Raw genomic sequence first — 16,845 nt, forward strand, 5'->3', positions numbered from 1 at the left:
AGTCACCTTCGGTACAATTCGACGAAGCGTTGCTACATTGAACTTTAATCAAGGCTCGGTTACAGACCGGGGAACTGTGGCTGACCATATGTGTCATTCTCTGGAAACGCAGGCACGGTACTACCGGTACCATGATTTGCCTCGTAACGCCAGCCGAGCGCGGTCACTAATTGAGGGACAAATCAACCCATGATTCACTGATAAATAAAGAACATTTATTTGAAATTCACCCATGTCTTTGTGTGTCATTTGGTCACGGTTGAGAATGTATGGAGGCCTGAGGGTCTGAAATACCAGGGTGTTATGGGGTACCAGGTGCACTGAGCTGAAGAGACAGGCCGAGATAGAGGGCAGGCAGGTGGGCAGGCAGGGTAGAGAGAGTAAGCCTTGGTAACCAGTTCAATCACCAGGTACACATGCTGGACTTAGTGCAATGAGAGAGAAGTATGACTCTGTCATTGAATTGTATTGGGTTACCAGGTGACCTTGGTGGGGGGTGTGGGTCCCCCCTATGGGGTCTCCCTAACCCCCCTATGGTGGTCTCAGAGTGGGCATGTAGGTCTGTATACCCTTTAAAAATGTCACCCCTCCATAAATTGATCTATGGCGCCATCAAGCGACTTTTTAAATGTACTTATCCCACTGACATGGGACAGCAGTGGGGTGCTGAAACATGTGTCCTGGGGGTGGTGATGGCCTTTAAAAGTATTTAAAACCTTTTTAAAAAATTGGTCCTGGTAACCCAGAATAAAACCAGGTGCCCGTTTGGACTTAGTGCAATTTCTGAGAAGAAAAACATAGTCATTTTTCTGAAGATTTTTTGAAAAGCTATATAATTCCCTCTTGCTGTATCTCATTGAGTTGGGCCCTTAGGATGGTGCTCTAAGGGTGGGTATGGAGGTCCATATGCCCTCTATAAGTATTTAAAACCGTTTTTCAAAAATTGTCCTGGTAACCCAGAATAAAACCAGGTGCCCGTTTGGACTTAGTGCAATTTCTGAGAAGAAAAACATAGTCATTTTTCTGAAGATTTTTTGAAAAGCTATATAATTCCCTCTTGCTGTATCTCATTGAGTTGGGCCCTTAGGATGGTGCTCTAAGGGTGGGTATGGAGGTCCATATGCCCTCTATAAGTATTTAAAACCGTTTTTCAAAAATTGTCCTGGTAACCCAGAATAAAACCAGGTGCACGTTTGGACTTAGTCTCTGAAGCGAACTGAAAAGTTGGCACTTTGTAACTTTTTTGACCAAAATCTGAAATTTTCAAATAATGATTAAAAATACTTCCTGAGGGGCTAGAGGTCCCAAATTTTGGCTCATACCCTCTCTCGTGATGGGCAACAATTAGCCCCGGGTTAGAAAATTTCGCTTCCATAGGAACCTATTTTTTCGGTAAACGGAACTTTTTTTCGCAAACTTAAAACTCGATTTTCTATTATAAATTGTTATGGAAAAACGGTTTAAATTAGATGGAAATGTTCGTCTACGTGTGCCCTTTCGTGCAAAAAAAACCCCATCCTGATTGGAGTTGTACTTTTCGATTTATTCAAGTTTAAAGTGTCCTACCGTGACATCGGGAATAGCCTTGAAACTGTGTGAGTGAGAGTTATTTTTACACACTCGTGGCCGTGTGGGGCAGACAGGTACCGGCGCGATTTGAGAAACCTGGTTTTTGACAACTGGAGAACCACATTCCGTCGGCGACCCATAGGTGGTTGCTACTCTGGCCGAATAGGGAGTGCTTTATGGACACTTTTGAGGGTTACAAGCCCCTCGGAACCATGGTAGTTCGGTCCTTATCCCTTCGGCGACCGATTGATGATTACTACTCATGCCGAATAGGGAGAGCTTTATGGACACTTTTGAGGGTTACAAGCCCCTCGGAACCATGGTAGTTCGGTCCTTATCCCTTCGGCGACCGATTGATGATTACTACTCATGCCGAATAGGGAGAGCTTTATGGACACTTTTGAGGGTTACAAGCCCCTCGGAACCATGGTAGTTCGGTCCTTATCCCTTCGGCGACCGATTGATGATTACTACTCTGGCCGAATAGGGAGTGCTTTATGGACATTTTTGAGGGTTGCTTGTCCCTCATAACCATGGTTCCTTTGGTTCATATCCCTTCTGCGCCTGATTGGTCGTTACTACTCAGGCCGAATAGGGAGTGCTTTATGGACACTTTTGAGGGTTACAAGCCCCTCAGAACCGTGGGTACTTTGGACCATATCCCTCCGGCGCCCGATTGGTCCTAAGTATTGATCCGATTTTCCCAGCTTGGTGGTGGGAGGATATTGAGCTCTGTCCTGGACAGGTGCTCTATCCCAGCTATCACCTTGTGGGTTTGGGTCCTCCATGACCATGGTTCTTGTCCCATGAATGTGTCCGTCCCTAGCTTCCAACACGTTGCGTATCCATGGTTGTCCTCTGTTGTCGAGCCTGTTTTACATCTTCTGACCGATTTGCAATCTGTTTCCACCTGGGAGGGCCCCTGTCGGCCGGCCATTGGTCGGTGTTCAGACGGACGGTTCCTCCCGCCCCACGTGGAATTGCCTCTATCGGGGGAGCCCCTGTCGGAGACGGTTATCCCCGTCTTAATGTCAAGCTTCAGCCGCGCTCCGTTCGTGCGAGATCTAGCCGGCCCGTCTGTCTCAGTGGCCCTACATTGGTGGGGAGTGGACTACCCAGGTAGCGATGCCTGCGGATGACGTTCACCCATACCGTACCGGCGCCAGAAACACATGTATTTCTCAAACCCTGTCTTTTATCCACGTTGATGGCGTTCCGAATTAACCCTCCAGCTAAGACAAGATACCTGATTAAGCGGTGCCCCGGCACCTGTGGCTCCGGCCACGGGCAGTTCAGGGCCTCCCGCTGGGCGCACGGTGGATTGACCTAGGGCCTCCTCCCCTCACGGGATAGGAGTGGTCCCTGGCTGTTCTCCGCTTAGTGTGCCCGGGTACAACCTCTATGTTGTGAGTGGCTACCTGGTTGATCCTGCCAGTAGCATATGCTTGTCTCAAAGATTAAGCCATGCAAGTCTAAGTACACACGGCCGGTACAGTGAAACTGCGAATGGCTCATTAAATCAGTTATGGGTTCGATTCCGGAGAGGGATCCTGAGAAATGGCTACCACATCCAAGGAAGGCAGCAGGGGTGCAAATTACCCACTCCCGACACAAACCAAACTCTGCTGTGGGTCGGGTAGGGTAGGGGGCTCACGCCTCCCGCCTCTCCCTTCCCTCGGCGCGGGTGAACTGGTCCTAGCCCGGTTCCCCGCAGTTCCTTTTTGCCTGGGATGCGCCCGACTGGCTCCATCCCCTTTCCCCGTTAGGCACGGCTAGATGACGCACCGATGGGTGGGTGTGTAGGCCGCTACCGAGGGGGACTGGGGGTGTCCGGTGAACCGGGACTTCCCGAAATGGTCTCACATTTTTAAGCGGCTTGAGTATCACCCAGTATCCTCGCGCGGCACTGGGAACCCAGTCAACCGCTCTGCGCCCCGGCGCAGGCGGGGGTTTAATGTCTCCCCGGCCCCACCGGCGCTTCGGCGACGGCGGCAGAGGAGCACCCGGAGGCCCCCATAAAGTTAAACCTACCTGTCTTTGAACTATGACCTCTCGCTCTGGCGAAGGGCGGAGGAAAGGAGGGCAACCTCCCCAACTCCCAACCCTTGAAACACGGACCAAGGAGACTAACGCACGCGCAAGTCAGAGTGTTTTCTCCGACACACCCCGTGGCGCAATGAAAGTGAGGGCCGGCGCGCGCTGGCTGAGGTGGGATCCCGGCCCTACGGGGTTGGGCGCACCACCGGCCCGTCTCGCCCGCTCTGTCGGGGAGGTGGAGCGTGAGCGTGTGCGATAGGACCCGAAAGATGATGAACTATGCCTGGGCGGTCCTGACGTGCAAATCGGTTGTCCGATCACCGCGGTGAGCACGGAAGCTGGGCGGGAAACCCGAGAGAGGGGCCCAAGCCCTGGAAAGAGTTGCAGTTCCGGCGGCGTCCGGTGAGCTCTTGCTGGCCCTTGAAAATCCGTAAGAGAGGGTGTAAATCTCACGTCGGGCCGTACCCATATCCGCAGCAGGTCTCCAAGGGCAACATCCTCTGGCATGTTAGAACAATGCATGTTAAGGAAAGTTGATGAGTCAGATCCGTAACTTCGGGGTAAAGATTGGTTCTAAGGGCAGGGCTGGGTAGGTCGGGCTAGGGTGTGAAATGAGGCTGGGCTCGATTCATGCCGATCTCCCCAGAAAGATGCTCGTCGGCCCCAGTAACAAGGGGTAAGGGATCTCCGGCGGGTATGTAGCCTTCGAACCAAGCTTTTTTGGGACAGAAGGCGTCTTCCTCCACCTCCCCCGTTATTTCTAACTGGTTACCAGGTGCACAGAGAAGGGCCAGGAGGCAGAGTCCGGAGGCCCAGAGAGAGAGTGGGCAAGCAGACTAAAGAAGGTGGGTACCCGGGTGCAAAGTACCACCAGCACCTGGTAATCCTGGTGTGGACTTAGTCTCTGAGTGGTAAGCTGCAGGGTGACCAGGTGCACGAAGGCCGTTTTGGATCACCAGGTGCACGCGGTTCGTAACAGCGGGGCTATATGCTTTAGTGTCCGAGGAAGGGTGCTTAAGAGTGGGTGCCCTGGTTCGGATGGTGGTGGGTGCCCTGGTTCGGATGGTGGTGGGTGCCCTGGTTCGGATGGTGGTGGGTGCCCTGGTTCGGATGGTGGTGGGTGCCCTGGTTCGGATGGTGGTGGGTGCCCTGGTTCGCATGGTGGTGGGTGCCCTGGTTCGGATGGTGGTGGGTGCCCTGGTTCGGATGGTGGTGGGTGCCCTGGTTCGGATGGTGGTGGGTGCCCTGGTTCGGATGGTGGTGGGTGCCCTGGTTCGGATGGTGGTGGGTGCCCTGGTTCGCATGGTGGTGGGTGCCCTGGTTCGGATGGTGGTGGGTGCCCTGGTTCGGATGGTGGTGGGTGCCCTGGTTCGGATGGTGGTGGGTGCCCTGGTTCGGATGGTGGTGGGTGCCCTGGTTCGGATGGTGTAAGAGCTTGTGGTGGGGGGTATCCCCCACTGGAGGTCATGCCCATAGAGAGGGGTGTTCCCCGGAGAGTGGGTGAAGGCTATCACTACCTGGTAACCCAAAATAATACCAGGCCCACAGCTGGACATAGTGCAATTTCTGAGAATTTTTGGACTTAGTCATTTTTCAAGAAAGCTCTGTCACTAACTTACATTGATGTTTAAAATGTCCAGTGGCGCCCTCTTGTGGAACATCCCGGGTGGGGGGTGTGTGAGAGGGGGGTATGGGACCGCCTATGGGGTGCTCCCTATCCGGGCATAGTAGTTTGAGGGAGTAAGCTCTACTCTCATGCCCGGAGAGATGGGTGTTCCCCGGATAGTGAGTGAAGGCCTAGAGGCCTGGAGGTCCGTAGTTCCACTGTCCTTAAGGGGGGCAGAGCAGTCAGCCTCTCTGGAGGTTGGCTGCTCTGTCCCCCTTTTTTTTTGGCCTGGTAACCCAAAATTATACCAGGCCCACAGATCTGGCCAATGCCCAAACACACATAAAAACCCTCATAAATCAGAAATGCTTTATCCCAGTGACATGGGGCTTCAGTATGTATCTCACATAGATAGATATGTTATGTGTGTACCATTTAAAAGTATTTAAAACCATTCTGAAGACTTTTGACCCCAAAATAACACAAGGCCCACAGCTGTGGCCAATGCCCAAACACACATAATAACACTCATAAATCAGAAATGCTTTATCCCAGTGACATGGGGCTTCAGTATGTATCTCACATAGATAGATATGTTATGTGTGTACCATTTAAAAGTATTTAAAACCATTCTGAATGATTTTGACCTCAAAATAATACAATCACATGATTTGGCCTGGTAACTTAAAAACACATGAAAACCCTCATAAATCAGAAATGCTTTATCCCAGTGACATGGGGCTTCAGTATGTATCTCACATAGATAGATATGTTATGTGTGTACCATTTAAAAGTATTTAAAACCATTCTGAATGATTTTGACCTCAAAATAATACCATCACATGATTTGGCCTGGTAACCTAAAAACACATGAAAACCCTCATAAATCAGAAATGCTTTATCCCAGTGACATGGGGCTTCAGTATGTATCTCACATAGATAGATATGTTATGTGTGTACCATTTAAAAGTATTTAAAACCATTCTGAATGATTTTGACCTTATTTGAAAGCTCCATAAATTTATCTATGGCGCCATCAAGCGACTTTTTAAATGTACTTATCCCACTGACATGGGACAGCAGTGGGCTGCTGAAACAGGTGTCCTGGGGGTGGTGATGGCCTTTAAAAGTATTTAAAACCTTTTAAAAAAAATGGTCCTGGTAACCCAGAATAAAACCAGGTGCCCGTTTGGACTTAGTGCAATTTCTGAGAAGAAAAACATAGAATATTTTCTGAAGATTTTTTCAATCTTCCATAAATCAGCCAGGCCGGCCCCCATTGACTTGGGCCCGTAGTAGGGTGCTGTCAGGGTGGGTATGGAGGTCCCTATACCCTTTAAAAGTATTTAAAACAGTTATAAAATTTCACCCCTGGTAACCCAAATGCTACGGACACGTCCCCACCAAAACATAGAATATTTTCTGAAGATTTTTTGAAAAGCTATATAATTCCCTCTTGCTGTATCTCATTGAGTTGGGCCCTTAGGATGGTGCTCTAAGGGTGGGTATGGAGGTCCATATACCCTCTATAAGTATTTAAAACCGTTTTTCAAAAATTGTCCTGGTAACCCAGAATAAAACCAGGTGCACGTTTGGACTTAGTCTCTGAAGCGAACTGAAAAGTTGGCACTTTGTAACTTTTTTGACCAAAATCTGAAATTTTCAAATAATGATTAAAAATACTTCCCGGGGGGCTAGAGGTCCCAGACTTCGGCTCATACCCTCTCTCGTGATGGGCAACAATTAGCCCCGGGTTAGAAAATGTCGCTTCTATAGGAACCTATTTTTTCGGTAAACGGAACTTTTTTTCGCAAACTTAAAACTCGATTTTCTATTATAAATTGTTATGGAAAAACGGTTTAAATTAGATGGAAATGTTCGTCTACGTGTGCCCTTTCGTGCAAAAAAACCCCCATCCTGATTGGAGTTGTACTTTTCGATTTATTCAAGTTTAAAGTGTCCTACCGTGACATCGGGAATAGCCTTGAAACTGTGTGAGTGAGAGTTATTTTTACACACTCGTGGCCGTGTGGGGCAGACAGGTACCGGCGCGATTTGAGAAACCTGGTTTTTGACAACTGGAGAACCACATTCCGTCGGCGACCCATAGGTGGTTGCTACTCTGGCCGAATAGGGAGTGCTTTATGGACACTTCTGAGGGTTGCTTGTCCCTCGGAACCATGGTAGTTCGGTCCTTATCCCTTCGGCGACCGATTGATGATTACTACTCATGCCGAATAGGGAGAGCTTTATGGACACTTTTGAGGGTTACAAGCCCCTCGGAACCATGGTAGTTCGGTCCTTATCCCTTCGGCGACCGATTGATGATTACTACTCATGCCGAATAGGGAGAGCTTTATGGACACTTTTGAGGGTTACAAGCCCCTCGGAACCATGGTAGTTCGGTCCTTATCCCTTCGGCGACCGATTGATGATTACTACTCATGCCGAATAGGGAGAGCTTTATGGACACTTTTGAGGGTTACAAGCCCCTCAGAACCGTGGGTACTTTGGACCATATCCCTTCCGCGCCTGCCCTAAGGATTTGGGCCGTCAAAGGGCATGGGTTTGGGCCTTCAAGGGCAGTACACTAATCTCTGAATCCGTATCAGAGTGCCTCTTTTCAGGCATATTGACAAGTGTGTATAGCCCTGGAAGCCTATGAAAGTACCAGGGCATGGCTGTCTGGCCTTGGCATTATGCCCTAAGGATTTGGGCCGTCAAAGGGCATTAGGGCCTATGGGTTTGGGCCTTCAAGGGCAGTACACTAATCTCTGAATCCGTATCAGAGTGCCTCTTTTCAGGCATATTGACAAGTGTGTATAGCCCTGGAAGCCTATGAAAGTAAAGGATTTGGGCCGTCAAAGGGCATTTGGGCCGTCAAAGGGCATTAGGGCCTTGGGTCTTTAGGTTCCCAGGCTCTCGGTGGAAAAAAACGGTGTGATCCCCAGCGGGGCTCGAACACCGATCGTCAGATCATAAGCCACAGCCGCTACCCCCATGGCCAACTGGGCTTTGACGAACAAAGAGGCCCTGGAAGCCTATGAAAGTACCAGGGCATGGCTGTCTGGCCTTGGCATTATGCCCTAAGGATTTGGGCCGTCAAAGGGCATTAGGGCCTATGGGTTTGGGCCTTCAAGGGCAGTACACTAATCTCTGAATCCGTATCAGAGTGCCTCTTTTCAGGCATATTGACAAGTGTGTATAGCCCTGGAAGCCTATGAAAGTACCAGGGCATGGCTGTCTGGCCTTGGCATTATGCCCTAAGGATTTGGGCCGTCAAAGGGCATTAGGGCCTATGGGTTTGGGCCTTCAAGGGCAGTACACTAATCTCTGAATCCGTATCAGAGTGCCTCTTTTCAGGCATATTGACAAGTGTGTATAGCCCTGGAAGCCTATGAAAGTACCAGGGCATGGCTGTCTGGCCTTGGCATTATGCCCTAAGGATTTGGGCCGTCAAAGGGCATTTGGGCCGTCAAAGGGCATTAGGGCCGTCAAAGGGCATTAGGTTCCCAGGCTCTCGGTGGAAAAAAACGGTGTGATCCCCAGCGGGGCTCGAACACCGATCGTCAGATCGTAAGCCACAGCCGCTACCCCCATGGCCAACTGGGCTTTGACGAACAAAGAGGCAACGAGGTGATCTTTATGGTCAAATTTCCAATCAGTCCAATTGGTCTGATATTGGCCCACACCTGGGGCTCATTAAGCCCTAGTTAGGGTTAGGTCGTTGTTTGGTGGAGCAAACAAAGAGACATACACGCACGCAGGAGAGAGAAGCTATGAACAGTAGACTAAAACGTGATTGTGGGCTTTGTTCCAAGCGGAATATCGTGCGGATAGACCGACATTTCAAGTCTGTCCATGCACTTAAGCCTGCTACTACAGAATGGAAGCGTGCTATGCAATCTAGCCGGCGTTCAACTGAGAGACAGCAGCCCGAATCATGGCAGTGTATGCAGCCTAACAACGGTGTTGCACCGCAGCTGGAGCCCTGGGAGAACCCTGGGTATTTCCAGTGTGTTGAAAGTGAGTTGTCCGTGGAGCAGCAGCTGGTAGACAAGGGTGAGCAGTCCGCGGTGGTGGATCAGCAGCTGTGGGACGAGAGTGAGCAGGCGGCGGCGACTGCGCCGGTGCAGTCAACCAGTCAGATCGGTGGTGAACCATGCTCGGAACCGAGGGAGCAAGGCTGCGTCATGGTGACTTCCACGGAGAGCGAGAGTGATGAAGGCGGCGGTGTGTCCTCCAGAATTGAAGGTTGGAGGAATGGAATTTTGACTGAATATGAACACTTTGCTATTGGTAAAAACCCTTCAGTTAAACGAATTGACAATAGTCGCACCAGTCTATCCAGAGTACGACAATTCCTCCGCTATATGTCAGAGGGCAAGGCCGATGAAGGACTGTGTTCTCTGGATAACTACAGACGTGTGTATGAGTGGTATGGTGAATGTGAAGACCGTTGTTTGGCACCATCCACGTTAAAAATGTACCGAGCTGATGTTCGAAGTTTCCTGAATTATCTTATTCAGTTCCGGCCAAAAGGTCTGCAGGCTAAAGCCAGTGGAATTCGAAAGTTGTTACTCTGCTTGGCAAAGATGGACAGGGATTCGCGGCAGAGCCAGGCAACACACAGGGCAAAATTCCGCAAACGGTGCAGGGACGAGGTGCTCAGCGCTGCGGAGTTAAGCCGGTTTGTTGAGCTAAGTAATCAAGCTATTCCTTCGGTTCTCAGTAGGCTGGAGGTCCGAGCCACCTGCGCTGATAGACGTAGGTTTGCGGCTCTCATGTCCAGCCGGTTGGCCATCTTTAATGGCACTCGACGATCCCCAGTCACCACCTTCAGTGAGAGGGAATTTACTGAAGTAACCCCGGAAAGTGGGGGTTATCAGATGTGCATTTCAAGCCACAAAACGAACTATAGCTTCGGTGAGTGCAGAGTTGTTCTATCTGAGCAGGAATACACTTGGCTTAAACGATTCCATCAGATCAGGCCTAATCTGAGTGGAATCACCTCAGACACAACACTCTTCTTTTTCACGTCCTGCGGTCAACCGTACGGCAATCTCTGTGAGTATGTGGGCCAGATATTTGCAGAGTTTGGCATTGGAAGTAAAGTCACCTTCGGTACAATTCGACGAAGCGTTGCTACATTGAACTTTAATCAAGGCTCGGTTACAGACCGGGGAACTGTGGCTGACCATATGTGTCATTCTCTGGAAACGCAGGCACGGTACTACCGGTACCATGATTTGCCTCGTAACGCCAGCCGAGCGCGGTCACTAATTGAGGGACAAATCAACCCATGATTCACTGATAAATAAAGAACATTTATTTGAAATTCACCCATGTCTTTGTGTGTCATTTGGTCACGGTTGAGAATGTATGGAGGCCTGAGGGTCTGAAATACCAGGGTGTTATGGGGTACCAGGTGCACTGAGCTGAAGAGACAGGCCGAGATAGAGGGCAGGCAGGTGGGCAGGCAGGGTAGAGAGAGTAAGCCTTGGTAACCAGTTCAATCACCAGGTACACATGCTGGACTTAGTGCAATGAGAGAGAAGTATGACTCTGTCATTGAATTGTATTGGGTTACCAGGTGACCTTGGTGGGGGGTGTGGGTCCCCCCTATGGGGTCTCCCTAACCCCCCTATGGTGGTCTCAGAGTGGGCATGTAGGTCTGTATACCCTTTAAAAATGTCACCCCTCCATAAATTGATCTATGGCGCCATCAAGCGACTTTTTAAATGTACTTATCCCACTGACATGGGACAGCAGTGGGGTGCTGAAACATGTGTCCTGGGGGTGGTGATGGCCTTTAAAAGTATTTAAAACCTTTTTAAAAAATTGGTCCTGGTAACCCAGAATAAAACCAGGTGCCCGTTTGGACTTAGTGCAATTTCTGAGAAGAAAAACATAGTCATTTTTCTGAAGATTTTTTGAAAAGCTATATAATTTGGTCCTGGTAACCCAGAATAAAACCAGGTGCCCGTTTGGACTTAGTGCAATTTCTGAGAAGAAAAACATAGTCATTTTTCTGAAGATTTTTTGAAAAGCTATATAATTCCCTCTTGCTGTATCTCATTGAGTTGGGCCATTAGGATGGTGCTCTAAGGGTGGGTATGGAGGTCCATATACCCTCTATAAGTATTTAAAACCGTTTTTCAAAAATTGTCCTGGTAACCCAGAATAAAACCAGGTGCACGTTTGGACTTAGTCTCTGAAGCGAACTGAAAAGTTGGCACTTTGTAACTTTTTTGACCAAAATCTGAAATTTTCAAATAATGATTAAAAATACTTCCCGGGGGGCTAGAGGTCCCAGACTTCGGCTCATACCCTCTCTCGTGATGGGCAACAATTAGCCCCGGGTTAGAAAATGTCGCTTCTATAGGAACCTATTTTTTCGGTAAACGGAACTTTTTTTCGCAAACTTAAAACTCGATTTTCTATTATAAATTGTTATGGAAAAACGGTTTAAATTAGATGGAAATGTTCGTCTACGTGTGCCCTTTCGTGCAAAAAAACCCCCATCCTGATTGGAGTTGTACTTTTCGATTTATTCAAGTTTAAAGTGTCCTACCGTGACATCGGGAATAGCCTTGAAACTGTGTGAGTGAGAGTTATTTTTACACACTCGTGGCCGTGTGGGGCAGACAGGTACCGGCGCGATTTGAGAAACCTGGTTTTTGACAACTGGAGAACCACATTCCGTCGGCGACCCATAGGTGGTTGCTACTCTGGCCGAATAGGGAGTGCTTTATGGACACTTTTGAGGGTTACAAGCCCCTCGGAACCATGGTAGTTCGGTCCTTATCCCTTCGGCGACCGATTGATGATTACTACTCATGCCGAATAGGGAGAGCTTTATGGACACTTTTGAGGGTTACAAGCCCCTCGGAACCATGGTAGTTCGGTCCTTATCCCTTCGGCGACCGATTGATGATTACTACTCATGCCGAATAGGGAGAGCTTTATGGACACTTTTGAGGGTTACAAGCCCCTCGGAACCATGGTAGTTCGGTCCTTATCCCTTCGGCGACCCGATTGATGATTACTACTCATGCCGAATAGGGAGAGCTTTATGGACACTTTTGAGGGTTACAAGCCCCTCAGAACCGTGGGTACTTTGGACCATATCCCTTCCGCGCCTGCCCTAAGGATTTGGGCCGTCAAAGGGCATTAGGGCCTATGGGTTTGGGCCTTCAAGGGCAGTACACTAATCTCTGAATCCGTATCAGAGTGCCTCTTTTCAGGCATATTGACAAGTGTGTATAGCCCTGGAAGCCTATGAAAGTACCAGGGCATGGCTGTCTATGAAAGTACCAGGGCATGGCTGTCTGGCCTTGGCATTATGCCCTAAGGATTTGGGCCGTCAAAGGGCATTAGGGCCTATGGGTTTGGGCCTTCAAGGGCAGTACACTAATCTCTGAATCCGTATCAGAGTGCCTCTTTTCAGGCATATTGACAAGTGTGTATAGCCCTGGAAGCCTATGAAAGTACCAGGGCATGGCTGTCTGGCCTTGGCATTATGCCCTAAGGATTTGGGCCGTCGAAGGGCATTTGGGCCGTCGAAGGGCATTAGGGCCGTCGAAGGGCATTAGGGCCGTCAAAGGGCATTAGGGCCTTGGGTCTTTAGGTTCCCAGGCTCTCGGTGGAAAAAAACGGTGTGATCCCCAGCGGGGCTCGAACACCGATCGTCAGATCGTAAGCCACAGCCGCTACCCCCATGGCCAACTGGGCTTTGACGAACAAAGAGGCAACGAGGTGATCTTTATGGTCAAATTTCCAATCAGTCCAATTGGTCTGATATTGGCCCACACCTGGGGCTCATTAAGCCCTAGTTAGGGTTAGGTCGTTGTTTGGTGGAGCAAACAAAGAGACATACACGCACGCAGGAGAGAGAAGCTATGAACAGTAGACTAAAACGTGATTGTGGGCTTTGTTCCAAGCGGAATATCGTGCGGATAGACCGACATTTCAAGTCTGTCCATGCACTTAAGCCTGCTACTACAGAATGGAAGCGTGCTATGCAATCTAGCCGGCGTTCAACTGAGAGACAGCAGCCCGAATCATGGCAGTGTATGCAGCCTAACAACGGTGTTGCACCGCAGCTGGAGCCCTGGGAGAACCCTGGGTATTTCCAGTGTGTTGAAAGTGAGTTGTCCGTGGAGCAGCAGCTGGTAGACAAGGGTGAGCAGTCCGCGGTGGTGGATCAGCAGCTGTGGGACGAGAGTGAGCAGGCGGCGGCGACTGCGCCGGTGCAGTCAACCAGTCAGATCGGTGGTGAACCATGCTCGGAACCGAGGGAGCAAGGCTGCGTCATGGTGACTTCCACGGAGAGCGAGAGTGATGAAGGCGGCGGTGTGTCCTCCAGAATTGAAGGTTGGAGGAATGGAATTTTGACTGAATATGAACACTTTGCTATTGGTAAAAACCCTTCAGTTAAACGAATTGACAATAGTCGCACCAGTCTATCCAGAGTACGACAATTCCTCCGCTATATGTCAGAGGGCAAGGCCGATGAAGGACTGTGTTCTCTGGATAACTACAGACGTGTGTATGAGTGGTATGGTGAATGTGAAGACCGTTGTTTGGCACCATCCACGTTAAAAATGTACCGAGCTGATGTTCGAAGTTTCCTGAATTATCTTATTCAGTTCCGGCCAAAAGGTCTGCAGGCTAAAGCCAGTGGAATTCGAAAGTTGTTACTCTGCTTGGCAAAGATGGACAGGGATTCGCGGCAGAGCCAGGCAACACACAGGGCAAAATTCCGCAAACGGTGCAGGGACGAGGTGCTCAGCGCTGCGGAGTTAAGCCGGTTTGTTGAGCTAAGTAATCAAGCTATTCCTTCGGTTCTCAGTAGGCTGGAGGTCCGAGCCACCTGCGCTGATAGACGTAGGTTTGCGGCTCTCATGTCCAGCCGGTTGGCCATCTTTAATGGCACTCGACGATCCCCAGTCACCACCTTCAGTGAGAGGGAATTTACTGAAGTAACCCCGGAAAGTGGGGGTTATCAGATGTGCATTTCAAGCCACAAAACGAACTATAGCTTCGGTGAGTGCAGAGTTGTTCTATCTGAGCAGGAATACACTTGGCTTAAACGATTCCATCAGATCAGGCCTAATCTGAGTGGAATCACCTCAGACACAACACTCTTCTTTTTCACGTCCTGCGGTCAACCGTACGGCAATCTCTGTGAGTATGTGGGCCAGATATTTGCAGAGTTTGGCATTGGAAGTAAAGTCACCTTCGGTACAATTCGACGAAGCGTTGCTACATTGAACTTTAATCAAGGCTCGGTTACAGACCGGGGAACTGTGGCTGACCATATGTGTCATTCTCTGGAAACGCAGGCACGGTACTACCGGTACCATGATTTGCCTCGTAACGCCAGCCGAGCGCGGTCACTAATTGAGGGACAAATCAACCCATGATTCACTGATAAATAAAGAACATTTATTTGAAATTCACCCATGTCTTTGTGTGTCATTTGGTCACGGTTGAGAATGTATGGAGGCCTGAGGGTCTGAAATACCAGGGTGTTATGGGGTACCAGGTGCACTGAGCTGAAGAGACAGGCCGAGATAGAGGGCAGGCAGGTGGGCAGGCAGGGTAGAGAGAGTAAGCCTTGGTAACCAGTTCAATCACCAGGTACACATGCTGGACTTAGTGCAATGAGAGAGAAGTATGACTCTGTCATTGAATTGTATTGGGTTACCAGGTGACCTTGGTGGGGGGTGTGGGTCCCCCCTATGGGGTCTCCCTAACCCCCCTATGGTGGTCTCAGAGTGGGCATGTAGGTCTGTATACCCTTTAAAAATGTCACCCCTCCATAAATTGATCTATGGCGCCATCAAGCGACTTTTTAAATGTACTTATCCCACTGACATGGGACAGCAGTGGGGTGCTGAAACATGTGTCCTGGGGGTGGTGATGGCCTTTAAAAGTATTTAAAACCTTTTTAAAAAATTGGTCCTGGTAACCCAGAATAAAACCAGGTGCCCGTTTGGACTTAGTGCAATTTCTGAGAAGAAAAACATAGTCATTTTTCTGAAGATTTTTTGAAAAGCTATATAATTCCCTCTTGCTGTATCTCATTGAGTTGGGCCCTTAGGATGGTGCTCTAAGGGTGGGTATGGAGGTCCATATGCCCTCTATAAGTATTTAAAACCGTTTTTCAAAAATTGTCCTGGTAACCCAGAATAAAACCAGGTGCCCGTTTGGACTTAGTGCAATTTCTGAGAAGAAAAACATAGTCATTTTTCTGAAGATTTTTTGAAAAGCTATATAATTCCCTCTTGCTGTATCTCATTGAGTTGGGCCATTAGGATGGTGCTCTAAGGGTGGGTATGGAGGTCCATATGCCCTCTATAAGTATTTAAAACCGTTTTTCAAAAATTGTCCTGGTAACCCAGAATAAAACCAGGTGCACGTTTGGACTTAGTCTCTGAAGCGAACTGAAAAGTTGGCACTTTGTAACTTTTTTGACCAAAATCTGAAATTTTCAAATAATGATTAAAAATACTTCCTGAGGGGCTAGAGGTCCCAAATTTTGGCTCATACCCTCTCTCGTGATGGGCAACAATTAGCCCCGGGTCAGAAAATTTCGCTTCCATAGGAACATATTTTTTCGGTAAACGGAACTTTTTTTCGCAAACTTAAAACTCGATTTTCTATTATAAATTGTTATGGAAAAACGGTTTAAATTAGATGGAAATGTTCGTCTACGTGTGCCCTTTCGTGCAAAAAAACCCCCATCCTGATTGGAGTTGTACTTTTCGATTTATTCAAGTTTAAAGTGTCCTACCGTGACATCGGGAATAGCCTTGAAACTGTGTGAGTGAGAGTTATTTTTACACACTCGTGGCCGTGTGGGGCAGACAGGTACCGGCGCGATTTGAGAAACCTGGTTTTTGACAACTGGAGAACCACATTCCGTCGGCGACCCATAGGTGGTTGCTACTCTGGCCGAATAGGGAGTGCTTTATGGACACTTTTGAGGGTTACAAGCCCCTCGTAACCATGGTAGTTCGGTCCTTATCCCTTCGGCGACCGATTGATGATTACTACTCATGCCGAATAGGGAGAGCTTTATGGACACTTTTGAGGGTTACAAGCCCCTCGGAACCATGGTAGTTCGGTCCTTATCCCTTCGGCGACCGATTGATGATTACTACTCTGGCCGAATAGGGAGTGATTTATGGACATTTTTGAGGGTTGCTTGTCCCTCATAACCATGGTTCCTTTGGTTCATATCCCTTCTGCGCCTGATTGGTCGTTACTACTCAGGCCGAATAGGGAGTGCTTTATGGACACTTTTGAGGGTTACAAGCCCCTCAGAACCGTGGGTACTTTGGACCATATCCCTCCGGCGCCCGATTGGTCCTAAGTATTGATCCGATTTTCCCAGCTTGGTGGTGGGAGGATATTGAGCTCTGTCCTGGACAGGTGGTCTATCCCAGCTATCACCTTGTGGGTTTGGGTCCTCCATGACCATGGTTCTTGTCCCATGAATGTGTCCGTCCCTAGCTTCCAACACGTTGCGTATCCATGGTTGTCCTCTGTTGTCGAGCCTGTTTTACATCTTCTGACCGATTTGCAATCTGTTTCCACCTGGGAGGGCCCCTGTCGGCCGGCCA

This window comes from Salmo salar, chromosome 13 (assembly GCF_965601325.2).
Source record: "Salmo salar chromosome 13, fSalSal1, whole genome shotgun sequence".
NCBI lineage: Eukaryota > Metazoa > Chordata > Actinopteri > Salmoniformes > Salmonidae > Salmo > Salmo salar.